Source organism: Chlorocebus sabaeus, chromosome 21, assembly GCF_047675955.1.
Source record: "Chlorocebus sabaeus isolate Y175 chromosome 21, mChlSab1.0.hap1, whole genome shotgun sequence".
In the NCBI taxonomy this organism is placed as follows: Eukaryota; Metazoa; Chordata; class Mammalia; order Primates; family Cercopithecidae; genus Chlorocebus; species Chlorocebus sabaeus.
Genome location: NC_132924.1, coordinates 31,545,091 through 31,567,702, shown reverse-complemented (window position 1 = coordinate 31,567,702; position 22,612 = coordinate 31,545,091). Strand labels below are relative to the sequence as shown.

The 22,612-nt window shown below is 42.1% G+C and overlaps 1 long non-coding RNA gene across 2 annotated transcripts; it reads right to left on the bottom strand.

The window, feature by feature from the left end:
• Positions 1 to 526: 526 nt before the first annotated feature.
• LOC119626293 (uncharacterized) lies at positions 527 to 8,616 on the bottom strand. Of its 2 annotated transcripts, none has more exons than XR_005242482.2 (4): positions 8,525 to 8,616; positions 7,034 to 7,202; positions 1,712 to 1,837; positions 527 to 1,495 (listed from the first exon to the last, which is right to left on the bottom strand). It is a non-coding gene; the product is annotated as an uncharacterized lncRNA (long non-coding RNA). The 2 variants fall into 2 exon arrangements; XR_005242483.2 differs by having other exon boundaries at positions 1,712 to 1,803.
• Between the last annotated feature and the right edge of the window lie 13,996 nt (positions 8,617 to 22,612).

Below are 22,612 nucleotides of genomic sequence, written 5' to 3'. Positions count from 1 at the left end.
AGAGAGAGCCCAGTTGGGTTTGTGTTATACAAGGGCACTGTCTCCATCTTTGCTTCCCTTGAGGAGAGATTTCACCTTGTCACGGGACCCACGATGACCTTGACATTGCTGCATCTCCTCCCATGACACGGTGGTTTTTCACCGATTCTGGATAAATGAATTAACAATTTCCTCTGCAGTGGTGGTGGTGGCAGCGGGGGTGGAGGGAACAGGAAATAACTACAGAAAAGGGGAGATGTATTTGGGCTTCGAAGGATGAGGAGGAATCTGCATTGCAAGGTGAATGCCCAGGGGTGGGACATGTTCTGTGACAATAAAAAGTCCCCATCTTTCTAAGATCTGGCTTTCTCGTCTGCAGGATGAGGATAAGGAAACTGCCCTTGCCTCACTCATGGCATCCTTGGGCATGTCCTCTGACAGACCCAAGGCAGAAATGTTTTAGGCACTATAAACTGCTGTGCAAATTATTATATAATACTCAGCCCCCAGCACAAACATTGACTGTCAACAGAGAGGGTTAGAACAATTTTTTTGCAAGTCGATGAATTATTTTAATCTTTTATAAACTGAACTCTCCCAGGATGGTTTTCGTTAATGTCCAATACCCACAACTGAACCACCATGCCACTTGTCTTTTACTAAAACACCGATAAAACAGAACCCAGCTTGCCTTTGTGAATGTGTTAAAAATGATGTTTTCAGGGAGAACAATAGAAAAATAGCCGTGTTGTTTGTTTGACATTCCTTGCTAGGATTTATTCAGGCTGCTGATGTCTATATGCAAACAGTACATTTAGAAGCCAAATGGGTTCTGATGCCTTATGAATTTCTTTCTTCTCCCCAATTTGCATAGAGGGGAGGCCAGCAGGAAATGTAGTGGCAATCAAATTTCACTTGTAAGGAAACAATGCAGTGTTTTTGACTGTGGATGGGTGCTTAAATAATTATGACAGTAGCAGCTGGTTCCTTTCTTCCTTTGTCCAATTAGGTGCTGTTTTTTCTACAAGGATTACTCAAAGGCAGTCAAACCTTGATCCTCCCTGTGTCAAAAGTCTGCCTGAAAGACTGACTTATCATCATCTAAGAAGAAACGCACATTTATTTTTCTGTCTGGGTGTGACACCATTTCAGAGAAAGGTTGCTAGCTTTGAGCTGAAATCTTATTTCATCCCTGGTGTGTAGGTGAAGGCTGTTTCTTCTAGGGATTGGAGAGAACTGTGCCAGCTGAGGCAAGTACCCAGGATAGCCAGATGCTGTCAGCAAACAAAGAGTCTCGGTGGAAAGTGAGGAAGTGTGCATTAGGGTGAAGAGGCTGAATTGCCACCTATCAGCAGCTCTGGGAAGAGAGAAGCTCTGTAAATAATCCACTTTCAGGCAGTTTAATGCTTTGAACATAGTAACAGACCATGCGCAGAAACCATCTGATAGAGCAGACTGCAAATTTCACTTCCAGCAATATGGTTGTTCTTGCACTACAGTCTAAGATTCTGGCAGCCTAGGGAAAAAGAGGGAAGAGAAGGAGGGGGGCTTTGAAATGTAGCCTGGCCCTCCTCCCGCCTCCATGATGCCACGGGGAAGGGGCATCTCTGAAGGCATCCTAGCTATTGATTAGAGCCAGTGCAATTTTCTTTTTCAGAACTTAAGACTGTTTCCCACAACCTGTAGACTTCCCAGAGCAATGAGTCAATAGTGTCCAGGGGGCACCCCTTACATGTGCAGCTGATCCCCAGCATCCGGAGAGTGGTATAAGGTTTTCAAAATGGTTTTCATTTACGGTGTTGTATGTTTTTCCTCCCAATAATCCTGATGGGTAAGAACAGACATGGAAGTTATTTCCCTGAAAAAAAAGAGGTAAAAGAATAAGATGTCATAATGATAATAATAATGGCTCAAATTTATTGAGCATTTACCAGACTTACTATCCAAATGACCACATTTAATTCTCATAACCACCTTGTAAGGGAGGGACACATCACTCCCAATTTGCAGATGAGAAAACTGAGGTTCAGAGAGGTTAAGTAAACAGCCTAGGTCATACCAGTAGGACACAGCCACTCCAGCTGAGGCAGAGCCTGTGGTCTTCTGAATCACTATGCTATGTGGCCTGGGTCTCTTTGACACTTAGTCCTGTTTGTCCCCCAGGGAGAGACACTCAACCAGTATTAAGAACCTACTGTGTGCCAGGAATAGCTCTAGACACTGGTGATGCATTCGTTCATTCAACAAATATTTCAGTATTTCCTGAGTGCTCACTACATGCCAGGTTCTGTTTTGTGTTTGGGGTACATCAGTGAACAAAGCTCTCTGCCTTCCTGGAACTTACGTTCTACTGGAGCAGGCAGACAAGAAACAGGATATATTTAAGAAAATCACATGGTATATTAGCAAGTGATATACTCTATGGAAGAAAGAAAACTTACAGCATAGTAAAGGGGACCAGGAATGTTGGAGTGGGGGTAGACAGGGTACACTTTTAAATAAAGTGGCCAAGAGAGGTCTCATTAAGAAGGTGGCATTCAAACACAAAAATGGAAGGAAATGAGGGAAGTAACTAAGTCCACATATAGGGAAGAGCATTACAGACAGAGGGAAGAGGCAGTGCCCAGCATGTTGAAAGAACAGCAAGAGGGTAACGTGGCTAGACTGTGAGTGAGGAAGAGACAGCAATAGAGATGTGGTCACAGCATGGTGAGGACCTAGTCACGGTGTGCCCGCATGTCACTGTGAAGACTCTGAGTGAAATGGAGCGCCCTGGCAGGGCTCTGAGCAGAGGAATGGCCTGTTCTGGTTTTTGTGTTTAAAGAACCACTCTGAATGCTATTTTGAGATGAACTTTAACGTAGCAAGGGTGGAGGCACGGAGACTAGGTCAGAGCCACTTCAGTGATCTAGGGAAGAGATAATGCTGGCTCAGGCCGGGCAGTGGTGAAGGTAGTAAGAAGTGGTCAGATTCTGTGGGTGTTTTGAATGTAGAGCCACAAGACTACCAAGTCATTAAATCAACTGAAACCTGGAGGTTCAAAAAACCTAGAGTTAATAAAGCTGTTTTCATAATGGAGGAACAGAACATAGGATTTTATGAATAGTGACTTAGAATACTGAAAATTAGTGCTAGCTAGGAAAGAACTATACTTAGACCCAATAGAAACCATGAAAATAAGAAAACTAGAAAACATACATTCCTGTTGTTGTTCCTTATTTCATTAAATTCAATGTATTCACAAAAATAAAGCAAGCCTCACTAACAAAGCCACATCATTTATGACTTTGCCCTTGTGACTGTGCTGTGAGTACAGTCCAGACAGAGTTAACAGTATTTTAAGAACCATTGCTTCTTTGTTTTCCAAGCTGAACCCTGTTTTACTCCATTGGGAAATACAAATAATGGGAGAAAAGGAAGTAAAATAATGGGGATCATTCCTGATTCCTATGACTACAAACACTTTGTGATTATGAGAATCCTAAGAAAAATGGATTTTCTTCTAGGTTTCATCTATTACATGCTAATGTGGAGAACAAAGTGGCTAGATGAACTTGATTAACATCTCTCTAAAGGAAGATGAGTTGTACATAGGCAGTTGTCGTTGGCTTGGTGTTTTTTTTACCTTCTCTATATAGCACAGGAAGTGTTTTGCTGCTAAGACTCAGTGGATCATCACTTGTTCTTTTATCATGGGTGGGTGTGGGCAGAAGATGAGCATCAACAATATTTACTGCTTGACTCCTATGTGCCAACACTCTGCTACTGTCTAATTCTCCTTTGTATACCCAGTTTATAGTCATTTAATTCAGCCCGACAGTGTTCTTTATTGAGGTGCACACCATCATTAATGTTCACAGCTGAATGAAGATCTTGCTTTCTAAACAGCTACAGGATTGATGGTTTTATATTAAGGGAGCATTCTCCTCAATGGAGCTCACTCTTAAAAGTGGACTCTGGCATTGGATTAAGTTCTGAATATTAGGAGATCACATAGAAGGTCCATACCTTCCTGCTTGCCTGGTGGCTAGTTGTGCAACCATTACCAGATTCCTGATTAAGAAAGCATATGATGAAAGTTTCCTATGAGAAAACTACCATGGATAAAGGCCTAAGCTTAGCCTCTTCAAAATATGATTAAATATTAGATTGGTACAAAAGTAATTGTGGTTTTTGCCTAATAGTTGAGGCATTCTTATTAATCAGGATCACTATTTCTGGAAGTTCTAGCCACTAAGAGGCAAGAGAATGAAATAAGTAAACCACATTATAATTATTTGTGAGAATTATTAAAAATAACAAAAGTTTAATCAGAAGCCACTGCTAGAAATCACATTACATGTCTTTGAGAAAAAGCCCAGGCACAATCACCCCTGTCTGGGCAGAGCCTTAGAAATCAACTTGCTCACTTAAGGCAAAGGAACATTTACTATTATATCGAACTTTGTCTACACCCAAAAATGGGATTAGAAGAAAGGGAAAGGTTTGTGAACCTCAAGTCCAAAAATAAAACCAAAGGGCTAAAAACGAAAACTCTTATTTTTTAACTATCTCAAAAGGAAGCCAGACATTACAGATCAAGGACCACTACTATAAAAGCCTTGGATATAAAGTCAGATTTCTCACATTGTAAAACTCTATGCTGATGCTTCCTTTTCCTCCTCCTCCTCCTCCTCCTCCTCCTCCTCCTCCTCCTCCTCCTGCTACTACTGCTACTACAACACACACACACACACACACATACACACACACACACAGAGTCAGTGCTTCAGGAGCAATGACAATGGGGGCTCTTTGTCATAACCTACTGCCAGGTTTGAGAAACCCCAAGGGATACAGTAGATAGTACAGTGATGGAGGTTGTCATTAGGCTGGATGGGGGGAAACAATTGAAAAAATGTACCCAAAGCTCAGTTTGGAGGTCCAGCATAGGAGAATGGCTGGGGGAGGCAGGGACAACAGCCTGACTCATCTCAAAGAATAGTAGAATCAAATATATCCCTCACAGCTTCCAGCGCATGATCTTTATAAGTGTGTCTGAAGCTAAGAAGATTGCTTCATAGCAAGACGTACTTTCCCCCGTTGCCATGGAAACAGCACCGTTCTCATGTGTCAGGAGCGCATACACACACACACACACACACACGCATGCACACACACACTGTATGTTAATACATTCTAGTGATCTTTATACTTCTAAAAAGACATGTTCAGAGCCAGAATTTTACTAATTCCTATTATCCACGTGTTATCTATTATCTCTGTTGTTATGACGTTAAAAATACTGATTTTAGGTTTTTCTTCAATATAGTCTCTCCTAGAAGTGAAATAATTCATTATTTGCCCCTTCACCTAGCTCCAATTTTTCTCCCACCCCCTAAATGAACATACTGTAGATCTCAATGCCTATAGTTTCTTAATTTTTTAGAAACCTATTTCAGATCCTGGTCAATTTCTTTGATGGGTGTAATGATACATTTTGTGTACTTCATATTCTTAAATATTCTCAATCTAAAATACTGTTTTCACACTGGTAAAATGGCAATTTCTGGGAAGAATGTTGATGAATCACAAGTTCGTATGAGTGTGGGACTATAGTGGTCTGGTTTAGACTTCAATCTGCATACACTTTAAAAGAAACTAAAGGAAACTGATATGGAGAAACACATTATTTTGACAAGTGTTTCTTGGGCACCCACTATCCCCATATATGACCCACTTGCCCCTGAGAGCTGATTCCAACCACATGGAGATGCTCACAATCAGTGATGAGATGGCGTGGTGCGTGAGAGTCGGGGAACAGCCTTCAAAGCTCACCACAACCAGCTGTGGCTTTCACTTCACCTGAATTAGGTCATAGAGTCATAACCTATAAAATGAGCCACTTGGACTAGACTGTCTCCCTGGTCAACTTCAAGATGCCACGACTATACTTCCATTTCAGAACCAGGCCCATGGAGTGTGTGGTTGCTTAGACAGCCTCAGTAAATCCCATCTAGGAAGTGACACAGCCATGTCAGTGGGGGGCTCACACCCCATCAGGCTTCCCACTCCTTGCTGCACCAGTCTTCACTCCACACGTAGGCCCTCTGGGTGGGGTGGAGCTTCTTCCCAGTGTCCCCTCCCTGCTCCTTCTGCCCACCTCAAATCTACCCTTTGTTACTTGCCTGCTGAGACCAGTCAACTTGAGGCAATCATTCCTGCCAAGTTAGCCAGTGGCTGCATATATCACACTCAAGGCAACATTCTTATGGTAAAAACTTACTTTCTGCAGATACCAACCTCGCTAAAGTCTCGAATTTATTTCCTACAACAACTTACCTTCTCACGTTTTTTGTTTCAGCCTCAAGGGCAGTTCCTGGAATTCACCAAGCTCTTCACTGCCCTCAGCCTTGGCCTCTAGCCAATGCTGCTGCCACTGCCCAGAAAGCTTCTCCACTCAGCACTCTATTAACTCCTTTCCGCCCTTCAGCAACAGCTTCCAAGTCTCTTCCCCCAATTGAGCCCTCTGCTATTCTCTTTTCCGTCATAGCTCTTACCAGAAAGTACAAACATCTCCCTCAGTGGATGATAGATTTCATGAAGGCACTGTGCCACTGTACACCTGGTACCTGCCTGGTACACAGCAGGGACTCGGGTTAATAACTGTTGGCTAAATACATGGATGAACAAATGAATGAAAGCACTGTCTTAACCCAAAGATGAGACAGATGGTGGGAATTGCAGGTCCTGGCACATATCGATGGGGGAAACATACATTTTTGAGCAGGTGAAACTTGCCTCTCATCTCCACCTGCAGTGTTCACCTGACTCCTGAAGGACGGGCACCAGCAGTAGAAAATATCATCACTCCCAAGTGTAGCTTGGCCTATAACTATTCGGCAACAATAAGGCTTTGACTCACTACAAATCTTTCTTTACATGAATTCAAAGCATTTCGCTTTGCATTTGAGCAAGCATGTTGGTGACAGCAGTCCTTAGAATGTGAAGCACAATAGTTTAAACATTAAATTGAGACAGTAAGGCTGAAACTTGTTCCCATCTCACAACGAACCTTTGGCAGAACAAAGACCAGAATCCAATTTTTGTCAATCAAGTCACTTTTCCCCTCTGGGCCTCAGTTTCCTCCTCTGTAGTTGAACGTACCTCTTCCTCCATTTCATTCCTCCCAAAGTGTTGGGATTACAGGAGTGAGCCACCGCACCTGGCCTTGATGTTTATATCTAAAAAAAAAAAAAAAAAAGTCACTCGCACGTGAACTTTTCTTTAAATAATTGGCTATAGATGACACATTTTCTTGGGAATAAAAAAGGCACTCGTAGTGCTATTTTTGTTGTGCCGATTGATGCCAGCAGATTTATAGTTGCCCTACTTGTTCTGTTTGTCTTGCCTGCAGAGTGGATAGGTGGTTGGGTAGATTGCCCTCAACTCTTTGAACAATGGTCCCAGCTTTAAAATATGCTTTCTTGTCCTATTTTCACCACTGAATCGATATTAATTAGAAAAATCCTTTAACCTCTTTATGTCTCAGTTTTTTCACATATGAAATGGAAAGAGTACCTGGCTCTCTGTATGCCCAGAGAAATCTAGCACAGGGTGGTTAGAATTTGTGACTGCTGCCAGGCCAGTTTCATGGAGATGTCTGGCCTCTGGGCAGTGTGGAGGCACAGGCTTGCCAGCAGTTTATGATGCCTCTCTTGCTGGGTCCCATGGAAGGTTGCTAGATGCCCTGACTCCTGGTGTTCTATAGCCAGAGAAGACAGATTCGGTGCTACTTCTAGAACAGTGCCTCCACACAGGACCAAGTCCAATCTGGTCTGATCTGTAGCCAATGAGAAAAACAAAAATGTGGTGCACATGTTTGTGTGTCTGTGTGTGAGTGTGTGAGTGTGTGAATATTCACATTGTCAAGTGTTCTTTCTTCTGAGATAATGTGCTTCCCATTTTTTGGTGTGGAATTGGTTTTTTTTTTTAATGTCCATAACACATACTTGTCATAAAATTTCAAAGTCTGCTTTAAAACACTGAGCTGAAGGACAACCTTGTTATTGTTTCCTAGATCTTCTGTGACCTGGTTTTGACAGTCAATGATTAACTTACTTTGGCTAGAAGAGATAATGCTAAGTGTTGGAAGTTTACTCAGCTTCTTAACTAGAAGTGCACTAGCATTTACTAAGGGTACACCGCGTGCTAGGAACTGTGTTTGGTGCTTCCATGTACATTATTTTATCCAATCCTCTTAGGAAATCCATGAGGTTGGAAGTGTTATAGCCATTTAAAATAAGGGAAATCTGAAGCTCAAAGAAGACAAACCTTTTGGTCAAGGTCCTCAGTTGTTAACCATCAAATTCTGAATTTGAACTCAGTTTATCTGAGCCCAAAGTCCATAGTTTTTAACCTCACTAGCCTAATTCCCAAAATAAAACTTCAAAACTCATATTTCAATCTGGAATATACTTGTATCAACTGAAGACCATTTGGAGACTGGCATTTTAATTCTGAGACCTACAGAGAAAACATTAAAAGACTGGATACAGGGACTTACCGTAAATATATCTGGGTTGAACAGGACTCTTTCATCCATGACGCCTTCCTATCTGCTCAGTTTGTGAGAGTCTGAAGAGGAGCCAAAGCTAGGGACACAGTGAGACCAAGTGCCTGAGTCACACTGTGACCTTGAATGCATTCCAGAGATCAGAATGAAACATCCTCGATTATCTCTTCTGTGATATCATCTATCCTTGATTTTCTATCATAGGAATAATCAATGTTGACTGGACTGAATGACACAGAAGCAGAGGAATCGTTTGTCCTCCAGGACCATAACCAGCAATCAGCCTTGTATTCAGTGATATTTGGGCCAGTATTTACTTCTTTATCTCATATCTGTTTTGTCTGTGATTAAATTCCACTATGAAGGTGACTAAGAAAGCTAATGTTTTGAATTTTCAAGATTTCATTGTTAAGAAATCTGTTCAAGGAAAAGCCAAGTCTTTGGGCAGAATGACCAAATGTTCCTAAGCCTCAAGTTTGCAAACTTATTTTAAAAAGTAGAGTATTGGTCTTTTTAGCTAAAGGTTCCCATTCTGTAGGTCTCATGGGGGTGTCCTGGAATCAAACCGGGGGATTGAAAGTAGGCAGAAGATCCAGGAACACACATTGGGAACAGTTCTAAGATACCTACATTTCATTCAAGAGGCTGACTGGACACTTTTCCTTTATTGTTTTTCTTTCCAACTGACAGGTATTAAGAATAGACCTTGTTGACCCCACATGCTGAGAACAAATTGCACAAGCCTCCAAATAATCACTTTTTGGAGGGTATGTTTTAGTACAAAAAAAATGGACCAAACTGAAGAAGCCTTAGTTGTAGAGTCCAGAGGGTTGAAGTCAGGGAGAGGTGAGAACCAAGATGTCCTCATGGGCCAAGAGAGGACACCCTGACCCATGTCTTTCTTAAGGACAAAGCATGTGCTGGGCACTGTCAGTGTGAAGTCCATAAATCCACACGAAGCAGTTGCACTGAATCAAAAGTCCTTTAGCATTTACAGACAGTTCTGTTTTTATCGAGTATACAAGTCAGCATATCTTCCGAATGCTGCCTGCAAATGCCAACTCTCTGGCTGGCTGCCATGCTTCTCCAAGGTAACGCGCTCTGTGTGCATGGCTGTCTTCATGGCTGTTTATAGGCAGAGAACAATTCTCGTTGATCAACACCTGGGCTGAACCAGTTGTTCGATATACAGGCATACCTTGTTTTATTGCATTTCCCTTTATTGCACATCCTAGATACTGTCTACTGCTTTTTTTTTTTTTTTTTTTTTTTTAAACATATTGAAGATTTGTGGCAACCTGGCATCGGGCAAGTCTACTGGTGCCATTTTTCCAACAGCATGTGTTCATTTGGTAATTCTTACCGTAATTCAAACTTTTTCATTATTATAATTGTTATGGTGAACTATGATCAGTGATTTTTTCTTTTTCTTTCTTTCTTTCTTTCTTTTTTTTTTTTGAGATGGAATTTCGCTCTTGTTGCCCAGGCTGGAGTGCAATGGCGTGATCCCAGCTTACTGCAACCTCTGCCTCCTAGGCTCAAGCGATTCTCCTGCCTTAGCCTCCCAAGTTGCTGAGATTACAGGCATGCGCCACCACGCCCGGCTAGTTTTGTATTTTTAGTAGAGACGGGGTTTCTCCATGTTGGTCAGGCTGATCTCAAACTCCCGACCTCCAGTGATCCACCTACCTCAGCCTTCCAAAGTGCTGGGATTACAGGCATGAGCCACTGTGCTCGGCCAATTAGTGATTTTTGATGTTACTGTTTTATTGTTTTGGGGAGTCATATAAGATGGAGAACTTAATAAATGTATGTGTTCTAACTGCTCCCCTGACTGGCTGTTCCCCTGTCTCTCCCTTACCTTGGCCCTCCCTATTTCCTGAGACACAACAATATTGAAATTAGGACAATTAATAATCGTACAATGGCCTTTAAATATTCAAGTAAAGGAAGAGGAACACATCTAATTTTCTTTTTTCTTTTTCTTTTTTTTTTTTTTTTTTGAGATGGAGTCTTGTTCTGCGACCCAGGCTATATGTAGTGCAGTGGTGCAATCTCGGCTCACTACAACCTCCACCTCTCAGGTTCAAGCAATTCTCCTGCCTCAGCCTCCCAAGTAGCTGGGACTATAGGCATGTGCCGCCACACCCAGCTAATTTTTGTATTTTTAGTAGAGACAGGGTTTCACCATGTTGGCCAGGCTGGTCTCGAACTCCTGACCTCAAGTGATCCACCCACCTTGGCCTCCCCAAATGTTGGGATTACAGGCATAAGCTACCATGCCCCACCACATCTCTCACTATCAATCAAAAGGAAGAAATTATTAAGCTTAGTGGGAGGCATGTGGGAGGCCAAGGTGGGCTGAAAGCAAGGCCTCTTGCACAAAACAGTTGGCCAAGTCGTGAATGCAAAGAAAAAGTTCTTGAAGGAAATTAAAAGTGCTACTCCAGTGAACACATGAATGATAAGAAAGCAAAAGAGTCTTATTGTTGATATAGAGAAAGTTTGAGTGATCTGGATAGAAAATCAAGCCAGTCACAATATTCCCCTAAGCCAATGCCTTGTCCAGAGTAAGGCCCTATCTCTCTTCAATTCTTTGAAGACAGAGAGAAATGAGAAAGTTGCAGAAGAAAAGGTGGGAGCTAGCAGAGGTTGGTTCATGAGGTTTAAGGAAAGAAGTTGCCTCCATGACATAGAAGTGCAAGGTAAAGTAGCAAATGCTGATGTAGAAATTGCAGCAAGTTATCCAGAAGACCTAGCCCAAGATAACTGATGAAGGTGGCTACACTAAACAACAGATTGTCAGTGTAGATAAAACAGCCTTCTATTGAAAGAAGATGCCATCTAGAACTTTTATAGCTAGAAAGGAGAACTCAAGGCCTGGCTTCAAGTCAGCCTTCAAAGGACAGGCTGACTCTTTTGTTATGAGTTAATGCAGCTGGTGACTTTAAATTAAAGCCAGTGTTCACTCACCATTACAAAAATCCCAAGACCCTTAAGAATTATCCTAAATCTACTCTGTCTGTGCTCTAGAAATGGAATGACGAAGTCTGGATGACAGCACATCCGTTTACAGCATGGATTAGTGGATAGTTTATGCCCCCTGTTGAGACTTACAGTTCAGAAAAAAAAAAGATTCCTTGCAAAACATGACCGCTCATTGATGATGTACCTAGTCACCCAAAAGCTCTGATGGAGATGTACAGGGAGATTAATGTTATTTCCCTGCCTGCTCACACAGCATCCATTCTGCAATCTACGGATCAAGGAGTAATTTTGGTTTTTAAATATTATTATATAAGAAATACATTTTATACAATTATAGCTACCATAGGTAGTGATTCCTTTGATGGATTTGGATAAATTGAAAATCTTCTAGAAAGGATTCACCATTCTAGATGCCATTAAGAACATTTTTGATTCATGGGAGGAGGCCAAAATATCAACATTAAGAGGAGTTTGGAAGAAGTTGATTCCAACCCTCATGGATGACTTTGAGGAGTTCAAGACTTTAGTGGAAGAAGTCACCTCGGATATAGTGGAAATAGCAAGATAACTAAAATTATAAGTGGAGCCTGGAGATGTGACTGGATTGCTGCAGTTTCATGACCAAACTTAAATGAATGAGGAGTTGCTTCTTATACATGAGCAAAGAAAGTGGTTTCTTGAGATGGAACCTACTCCTGGTGAACATGCTGTAAACATTGTTGGAATTACAACAAAAAATTTAGAATGCTACATCAACTTAGTTGATAAAGCAGTGGCAGGGTTGGAGAGGATTGACTCCCAATTTTGAATGAAGTTCTAATGTGGGTAAGTAAAATGCTATCAAATAGCATTGCATACTACAGAGAAATATTTTGTAAAAGAGTTCATCAACAAGTCCATTATTGTCTTATTTTAAGAAATTGCCACAGTCACCTCAACCTTCAGCACCACCACTCTGATCAGTCAACAGCTGTCAAAAGAGGCAAGACCTTCCACCAGCAAAAAGATTAAGATGTGCTGAAGGCTCAGATTGTTAGCATTTTTTAGCAATAGAGTACTTTTAAACTAAAGCATATCTATTTTAGACATAATGCTATTGCACACTTAAAAGACTACAGTATAGTGTAAACGTAATTTTTATATGCACTGGAAAACCAAAAAAAGTGTGTGACCTGCTTTATTATATTATTCACTTCGTTGTGATGGTCTGGAATCAAACCTGCAGTGTCTCTGAGGTATGCCTGTACTTAATGTCATCCCTAACTGTGACAGTGCCTCTTGGGCAAGTTTATCTTTGAGGTTATTTTGGACCATGGAAGGTCACAAAGAGTGAAGTGTATAAAGGATTCCCTGAGAAAAGAGGGCTGGAACTTGAGGCAAGGTGGCAGGAGGAAGAGGAGAGAATACAGCTAAAAATAGTACGGTGTCCCTAACTAATTGGTGAAACTAGGCCAAGGTTGGCAAAACTTTTGTAGGAGAGTCAAGTCTGAAGGATGGATTAGTGGCTCCCTCGAGTCTTGATCTGGAAGAATTTCTGCAGTCACAGACAGCCTCAGCAGTGATATCTGCAATGACTGATTACTGATGTCTGCCAGGGGCCCAGGAAGGGTGTGTGGGGCATATTTGTCAGCCATACTCTGGTGGACATGTAGCTACATTTTGAACTTTTTGGCCTTTTGCTGATCTTTATTTTCAGAAACACACACCAGCATTTCTTTTCTCATGAATATTCATGGCTATCTACTCGCTGCTCAAATAAGAGATTTATAGTAGTTTAGGCAGAATCTCTCAGAGGTATCTGAGCTAATGACCAGTAAATACCACTCAGCATATGTCTCTAGAAACTATGAGCAGGGAAGTCTCTACAAGTTGGTCATCCCTGTGTAGTCACTTTTTCTCTTTGCAACAGATGTCCAATACACAGGTTCTCCCATGCCTTGGAAACAACTGTCACCCTCAAATCCTCTGGAGTGGATCATGACTGTGGCATGATCTGTGACATTCATTCTGGGCTTCTCACAGAAGACATGACAGAGTGATAGGAACTGTGACTGTGCCGTCACCAGCACTTTTAGGTATAACTGAGCTCTCTGGAAATCTCTGCACTACTTGAGGGAGTTGGTGTCCCCAGCTGTGTCCTGCTGCATGATGTCAAATGCTAGAGGCAGGCCATTTGCCTCGCTCCCTTATTGCTACACTGCCTGGCTCTTTGCTATTTTTATAAAAAATCAAGTTTTCCTTAAATATCAAAGAATTTTGGCCAGGCATGGTGGCTCACACCCATAATCCCAGCACTTTGGGAGACTGAGGCGGGTGGATCACTTGAGGTCAGGAGTTTGAGACCAGCCTGGCCAACATGGTGAAACCCCATCTCTACTAAAAATACAAAAATTAGCTGGGCGCACGCCTGTACTCCCAGCTACTTAGGAGTCTGAGGCGAGAGAATCGCTTGAATACGGGAGGCACAGGTTGCAGTGAGCCAAGATTGTGCCACTGCACTCCAGCCTGAGTGACAGAGCAAGACTCCATCTCAAAAAAAAAAAAAAAAAAAAAAGGAATTTTATCTTCAGGGAGCCCCTGTGTTTTAGCCTGCTTGGGCTGCTATACCAAAATACCGTAGACTGGGTGGATGAAACAACAGAAATGTGTATCTTTATAGTTCCGGCGACTGAGAAGTCTATCAAGATGCTGACTGATTCAGTTCCTGGTGAGGGCCAACATCACAGCCTCTAGACATAGACAGCTGCCTTCTTGCTGTGTCCTCACTTGGTGGGAAGACAGCAAGCTGCTGTCTCAAGAACACTGATCTCGTCATAGGGGCCTCCCTCAAGACCTCATCTAAACCTCATAATCTTCCAGAGGCCCACCTCCCAACACCATCACATTGGGGGTGAGGGCTTCCACCTAGAAATGTGAAGGGGTCACAAACACTTAGTCTGTAACACCCTCCTTTCTGCAAGGTGTGTTTTCATTAGAAAACACCAATCCTTAATAATATAACCAAGTTTTTTAACACTAAAGAGTTTGGCTGGGCGCCGTGGCTCACACCTGTAATCCCAGCACTTTGGGAGGCCAAGGTGGACGGATCACAAGGTCAGGAGATCGAGACCATCCTGGCTAATATGGTGAAACCCCGTCTCCACTAAAAATACAAAAAATTAGCCCGGCATGGTGGTGGGCGCCTGTAGTCCCAGCTACTTGGGAGGCTGAGGCAGGAGAATGGCGTAAACTCAGGAGGTGGAGGTTGCAGTGAGCCAAGATTGCACCACTGCACTCCAGCCTGGGTGACAGAGAGAGACTCTGCCTAAAAAAAAAAGAAAAAAAAAAAAGGGTTTGACCTGAACGTTTTGTGCTTTGGGTTTTAGCGGGGTTGGTGTGCTTGTGCTACTGGGTTGAGAGAATAGAGAGCTTTAAGAATTATTAACATTTAGCAAAATGATGATGTTTTCCATTTTAAAAAGAACAGTAAGTGGTTCGATTCCTATTGCTAATTGTAGAAAACGTCATGGTGGAACTGCGTGGGGAAATACAGAGGAAACTGCAGTGGGTTGGGGAGGAGGACCGTTTTGAACTGCTTTTTGTTAAAGTGAACTGACAATTCTGCTTGTTGAGTTGTTAATACAATGTTGAAATTCAGGTGCTGTATCTGATTTCAATTCCTGACTCCTCCACCTAGTAGCACCGTGACTCTGGGCAAGTTACTGAATCTCTCTAAGTCTCAGCTTTGTCATTTCTAAAATGAAAGTAATAATAGTTCCTACTCCATGAGATTCAATGAGGAGAAGATTCAATGAGGAGCTGGGAGTGGTGGCTCCCACCTGTAATCCCTGCACTTTGGGAGGCTGAGGCAGGAGGATCACTTGAGCTCAGGAGGTCGATGCTGCAGTGAGCCATGTTCACGTCACTGTACTCCAGCCTGGGTGATAGAGCTGGACCCTGCCTCAGAAAAAAAAAGAAAAAAAAGATTCAATGTGAGTGTATGCAAAGTAATTCAGGATTGTGTCTGGAACATGGTAAGGGCTCATTAGATGTTAGCTATTATTATTATTATTATTATTATTAGCAGCAGCAGCAGCATGGTGGGAAAGATACAGCACTAGGAAGCCAGAGTCTTTTCTCCAATTACTGAGGTACGTTGACAACAACAATAACAACAACAACAATAGTAGCAATACTTTTATTACTAAGCTCTTAACATGAATTAATTTACAACTGCCCTATGAGGTAAGTATTATTACTATTATAATCATCCCTTACTTATAACTGAGGAGATTGAGTCACAGAAAGATTAAATAACTTGCCCAAAGTAACAAGGTTAATGACCAGCAAGGCCAGGGCTTGAATCCAGGCAGCCTGTTCCAGAGCTGACATGTTGAACTACCATGATATGTTGCTTTTTTTGGTCTATACAGTTAGGGCCATGGCTGGAGGCAATGTGTAGACCCAGTAATCTGTTGGGATCCCTCCATGTCTCGGATCTTTGGGAAGGTCCCTGAGATCTGTTATGCTCTATATCAGACAATGAAAAACACAGTTCTAAGTCCTTATCTTGGAAAACTCTTATAACATTTGGCTTAGTGAAGTCAAATGGTACAAAATTCAAAAGTAAAAGGCACATGGTATAAAGTCTTTTCTTAGTTCATCATCCAGCCATCTAGTTCCCTTGCCCGGAGATAGCAAATGTTAGCTAATGGATTAACTCTGAGCAAATTGTTAACCCAAACCTTACCTCTTTATCATCCAAGACAAACACTGCTTCCATGCCCCACCTCCCGTCTCTGCTCTGACTTCCTGGCTGGAGACAGAATTCCCAATAAAAGAGAGAAACAGAAGTAGTTTCTCTCCAGTGCCAGCCTCACCTTCCCTTCCCCTCTCTTTACGTCTCCCCTCCCCTACCACTCCTGGGTCTTTCTTTCCCAACTCAAACTATCACCATGTTACACTACACTAAAGGTATCCTCAGGAGAAGGTTGGGGACATCTGCTTTAACTTCCACAACTCCTTTGCTACCAGGACTATCATTCTGGGTTTATCACCAATTAACATACCACTCACGCTGTGAAGTATAAGGGCTGGTGTGGCTGGACCACCAAAGAAGACTCATTAGCTGTAATATTCCTAAACACAGAAAGAAAAAAAAATAGAATTTTCTTTCTCTAAGTATTCTAGTACTAAACCTTGTAGCCACATATGTACAGGAACAGGGAGATATCAGGACATGCTATTGATCTCATTTGTAAAACCCCAAAATAATAGCAACAACAAACTAAGCATGCACACATTGACAAGCAGATTAAACTGTTAACAGTGAATATGTTACTTACCAACTATTTTAAATTTTAATAAGAAGCATGAATTTCATTTATATATGTATACATATATTATATATATATATATGATTTTCAGATCTCAGATCTTTTCTCCCCTTTTTATTGTGGTAAAATAACATATGCTTTACCATTTTAACTATTTTTAGTTAGTTGTTTGTTTTTAATAGAGATGGGGTCTCATTATGTTGCCCAGGCTGGTCTCAACCTCTTGGACCCAAGTAATCCTCCCGTCTTGGCCTCCCAAAGTGTTGAGATTACAGGCATGAGCCACTGAACCCAGCCTCAACTATTTTTAAGTCTATGATTCAGTGACATTAAGTATATTCACAACGTTGTGTAATAGTCACCACTATCCATTTCCAGAAATTTTCATCATCCCAGATAGAATTCTGTACCCATGAAATAATAACTCCCCATTCCTCCCTCCCCAAGTGCCTTACAACCTTGATTCTACTTTCTATCTCTGTGGATTTGTCTGTTCTACAAGCAGCATCATGCAATATTTGCTCTTCAGTGTCTGGTTTATTTCACCAAGCACAGTGTCTTCAATGGTCACCAATGTTGTGATATATATTAAAATCACACACATCCTTTTGTATGCAAAAGAATTTTTGTTCCATTTAAAGACTGAATATATATCCAATTTTATGTACATATTACATTTTAAAAATCCATTCATTTGTTGGTTGGATTGTTACCACCCTTTAGCTATTGAGAATAATGCTGCTATGAAATGGGTGTAGGAGTATCTGTTTGAATCCCTGCTTTCAATTCTTTTGGGCATACACCCAGAAGAGAAATTGCTAGATTCTATGGTTTATCTATGTTTAACTTTTTGAGGAAACACCGCAGCTGCACCATTTTACATTCCCACCAGCAATGGACCAGGGTCCTAATTTCTACTCATCATCATCAATCGTTTTTTTAAAAAAATAGTTATCCTAATGGGTGTGAATCTCATTTTTCATCCCTCACCCCCCTTTTCCCCTGAGTCCCCAAAGTCCATTGTATCATCCTTTTGCCTGTGCATCATCATAGCTTAGCTCCCACTTATAAGTGAGAACATACGGTATTTGGTTTTCCATTCTTGAGTTACTTCACTTAGAATAATGTTCTCCAGGCTAGGTATGGTGGCTCAGGCCTGGAGAGGTTGGGAGGTTGAGGTGGGTGGATCAAGAGGTCAGGAAATCAAGACCATCCTGGCCAACATGGTGAAACCCCATCTCTACTAAAATGCAAAAATTTAGCCAGGTGTGGTGGCGTGTACTTGTAATCCCAGCTACTTGGGAGGCTGAGGCAAGGGAATCGCTTGAACCTGGGAGGCAGAGGTTGCAGTGAGCTGAGATTGCACCACTGCACTCCAGCCTGGCAACAGAGCAAGACTCCATCTAAAAAATAAATAAATAAAAAATAATGGTCTCCAATTCCATCCAGGATCCAGTTTGCTGCAAATGCCATTATTTAATTCCTTTTTATGGCTGAGTAGTATTCCATGGTGTGTGTATGTGTATATATATGTGTGTATGTGTGTGTGTGTGTATGTATCACATTTTCTTTATTCACTCGTCGATTGATGGGCATTTGGGCTGGTTCCATATTTTTGCAATTGTGAATTGTGCTGCTATAAACATGTGTGTGCAAGTATCTTTTTTATATAATGACTTCTTTTCCGCTGGGTAGATAGCCAGTAGTAGGATTGCTGGATCAAATGGTAGATCTATTTTTAGTTTTTAAAGGAAACTCCACACTGTTTTCCATAGTGGTTGTACTAGTTTACGTTCCCACCAACAATGTTAAAGTGTTCCCTTGTTAACACATCCATGCCAACATCTATTATTTTTTTATTTTTTTTTATTATGGCCATGTGAGTTTCTTTTTTTTTTTTTTTTTCTGAGACGGAGTCTCACTCTGTCGCCAGGCTGGAGTGTAATGGCATGATCTCGGCTCACTGCAATCTCCGCTTCCCAGGTTCAAGTGATTCCCCTGCCTCAGGCTTCTGAGTAGCTGGGTCTACAGGCACACACCACCACGCCTGGCTAATTTTTTATATTTTAGTAGAGATGGGGTTTCACCATGTTGCCCAGAATGGTCTCAATCTCTGACCTCGTGATCCGCCTGCCTTGGCCTCCCAAAGTGTTGGGATTATAGGCATGACCCACCGTGCCTGGCCTCATATTTTTTGTAAAAGGTGTGATGGTTAATTGTGCCACTTTGACTGAGCCATGGGGTGGCTAGCTGTTTGGTCAAACACTATTGTGGGTATACGTGAGGGAACATCTTAAGTCCTGGGCTTCTACAGAGCCAGTTTCTATTAATTGCTTTTTTCCTGTATATTGCCTATACTCCTGTTTCTTTGAATGTCTTATAATTTTTTGTTGAAAATTGCACATTTAAAATGCTTTAATGTGGTAACTGTGGAAATTAGATTCTCACCCTTCCCCAGGGCTTGTCATAGTTGCTGTCAGTTATTGTTTGTTTAGTGACTTTTCTGACATAGTCTGTAAAGTCTGTATTCTTTGTCATGTTTGGTTGGTGAAGTCTCTGTATAGTTAGTTTAGTGGTCAGGTAGCGATTGGATACAGATTTCCTTAAACACCAGGGACCAATGAGTTTCCCAGTATTTGCAAAGGGGCTCTGTGAGTAAATTGGGGCTAGTCTTCGACACTCAGCCAGGGCCTTGACAATTCTGTTTGAGCCTTTACTGCCTGCCTGCACACAGCTTCAAGGATATGTTGCACAGAGGTGAGAACTTAGGGCCTTCTCAGGTCTTTGCTAAGCATCCACACAACCCTGGGCTCATGCACAGCCCTCTGCACGCATGTGGCCTTCTAGCTTCTTAGGAATATGTCGAGTTCCTACAGACATCTCATTCCCCGGCTTTTCCTTGAAAGCTTTTTGTTTAGCCTATTGTTTGCCAACTAGTATCCACTACTTCAAGCACCTTGAAATTAAATAGTTGCCTCCAAATGTTTTCAACAAATGTCGCCAGGAAGAAGGGTTTTTGCAGCAGGTGATCTTCAGGTCAAGTCAAATAAGGACTGGCTTGCAATCAATGTCTTCCTGGGAACTCCCAGAAAGGGCAAATCCTGACAGATGTGTGGGAATGAGGTTTTGAAGGAACTCTATCTAATACTACTGTGCCTCCTCCAGTGGCTGCCAGGCTGTTGGCTTTTACTGTAATTGTGGACGGTTGATTTTCAAGGCTACCACAGAGCTGGAGGAGATGGGTGATGGGAACAGGGCAAGTTAAGCTTGCTGCTGTTACTGAGATTCAACCATTTTTCAGGAATAAACACTCCCTGGATTGCTGCAAGCCTTGGGTTAATTTACAGAGTTCTGAAAAAGTTGATTCTCACTATTTTTGCTGGTTTTCTCACTGCTTTCCTGGAGGAGAGAAGTTTTGGAGATACTTACATTTTTGCCAACAATATCCTAATGAAGTGTTAATGGGGAAAGAGAGTGAGTTGTGTGAAAAAGCAGTGCTGGAGTTACTGTCAGAGGTGGAGTCATTTCAAGTGATGACAGGGCCCAGGGTAAGGCCAGGGAATGGACACCTGAAATGGAGTGCAAGTGAAGGTCACTGCTGCGGGAAGGGGCAGGCAATGGATGTTCAGGCCAGACTGATGGGAGGGTGTCCACATGGAGGCTGAAATCCTCCAGGACCAGGATACTACTTGAGGGGAGAAGGAGACTGAACCAGGTGCCTAAGTCCTCCCTGACTGCAGGAGTGACCTGAGATTGATGGATGGTGGCAGTGTCAGTGCTGGGAAATGAAAGTTGTCACATGCATAGCCAGTATGGAAAACAGTGGCAGAGATATTCTGAAGACTGAAGAGGAACAAGAAATTTCAAAAGATAATTATGACATGTAACTAGATATCTTACACCAAGAAGGGAGAATTTTTGTCAATTTAACTAACGTGGTCTACCAGTAGGGAGGATTGTTGTCAATTTAATTAATATGGCCTACCAGTAGAAAAACTTTTTAGTGCCAACAAACTATTTTCACTCATCGCTCCATAAATCAGGAGGTGAAGGCAAGAACTGCAGCCTTTGATAGATGCATCTTCTTGTGGTTCACCCTCTGTCTTCATTCTTGTTCATCTTTTTTTTCTTTTGAGATAGGGTCTCGTTCTGTTGCCCAAGCTGGAGTGCAGTGGCATGATCTCGGCTCACTGCAGCCTTGATCTCCACAGCTCAAGTGATCCTCCCACCTCAGTCTCCTGAGTAGGTAGGACTACCGGTGCTTACCACCATGCCTGACTAAATTTTTTTTTTTTTTTTTTTTTTTGACATTTTGTAGAGACAGGGTCTCACTACATTGCCAGACTGGTCTCGAACTCTGGGCTCAAGTGATCCTCCCATCTTGGCCTTCCAAAATGCTGAGGTTACAGGTGTGAGCCACCACACGCAGTCTCTCTTCATTCTTTAAGGGAGTCTCCTTTTTCTGAGCTTATATTACCTGTTTTATCTCTGAGTTTACATGACGTTAGGGACCACAAGTCCCTGTTGCTGGAGATGACCCGCCATGAGGATCAGATTCGTGACCTGCATTTAGGCCAAGATTAGTGAAGGACTAGAGAATCCCAAAGAGCCACACACTGCCTTTATTTTTGGAAAGCCATGTTTTCTGCAGGCTCCGAGGGTACTGATTTAGTCATCTTTGGTCTTACACACAGAATCATGAGTATTCATTATGTAAAATTCTTTTAATCAATCTTTTCACAATGTATAATAGCTGTGATCATAAAATTCTAAGCTATAGCAGCCTACAACAGTAATGTGTAAAAAGCACTATACACTGAAATGTCCTAACTGGGCCGTCGCCAAGTTATGTCTGAATACAAACCAAGACATCAAGATTTGGGGCTGGAAAACACACTCTCAATGTAATTGCTTAAAGCCACCATCACTTGGATTCAACTCTCATGACTGTGAAAAGCACTTCAAGTTCAGCTCTCAAGACTATGAAAGCAGAACCCAGGGGACCCCCAGGGTGGATTCAGCTGCCTTTTCTCTAATTTTCCAACCACATGTTCACACAAGACCTAGAAGTAAACAGCATGAGGAAAATCAAGCAGGGAAACTTTGCCTCCCCATCGAATTGCTGTAACTCCCTCTCCTGCCTGTTGCTATTAACCTCTGGAAAGAGAAGCCTGTAATTGCCATCTAGTACTCATTCCCATGCAGTCTGCAACATGCAGTGGCCTGGCTTCCATCTCCACCACTGAAAAACGATCAACACTGATGGATGCTGTGCTCAAGAATGATGCCAATCTTCATCATTCCCTACCTGTTTGCTACTTTAGACAGCGTCAAATGACTGACCTTCGTCCCCAAAACTTTCCCCTTCTTTCACCCTCTGGGATACCTCTCTCTATTTTTCCTCCTACAACTCTGACTCCACCTCTTCCTTCCCTGGCTCCTCTTCCTCCAGCAGCTCCTTGTCATTTCCTCTAAGTCCATCCTAGGTTTCATATTGTCTCCCTCTGTACCATCTATCCCTCAGTAATTTGAGCAACTTCCACCTAACGACCTAATCTACATGTTCAATCCACACCTGTGAGCTCTACGCCTCCTGTTCCAATTGCCTACTGGATGCTGACATAGATAGTTAGCAAATATCTCCAGTTCAACATGCCTCAAATTATACCAACTGTTTCCCTAAAACCTGTTTCTCTTCTTGTCTTCCCAGCCGCATGGCACCCAGGCTGGAAGTGCGGAGTCATCATTAGCTATTCTCCCTCTCTCTCTGTCTCCA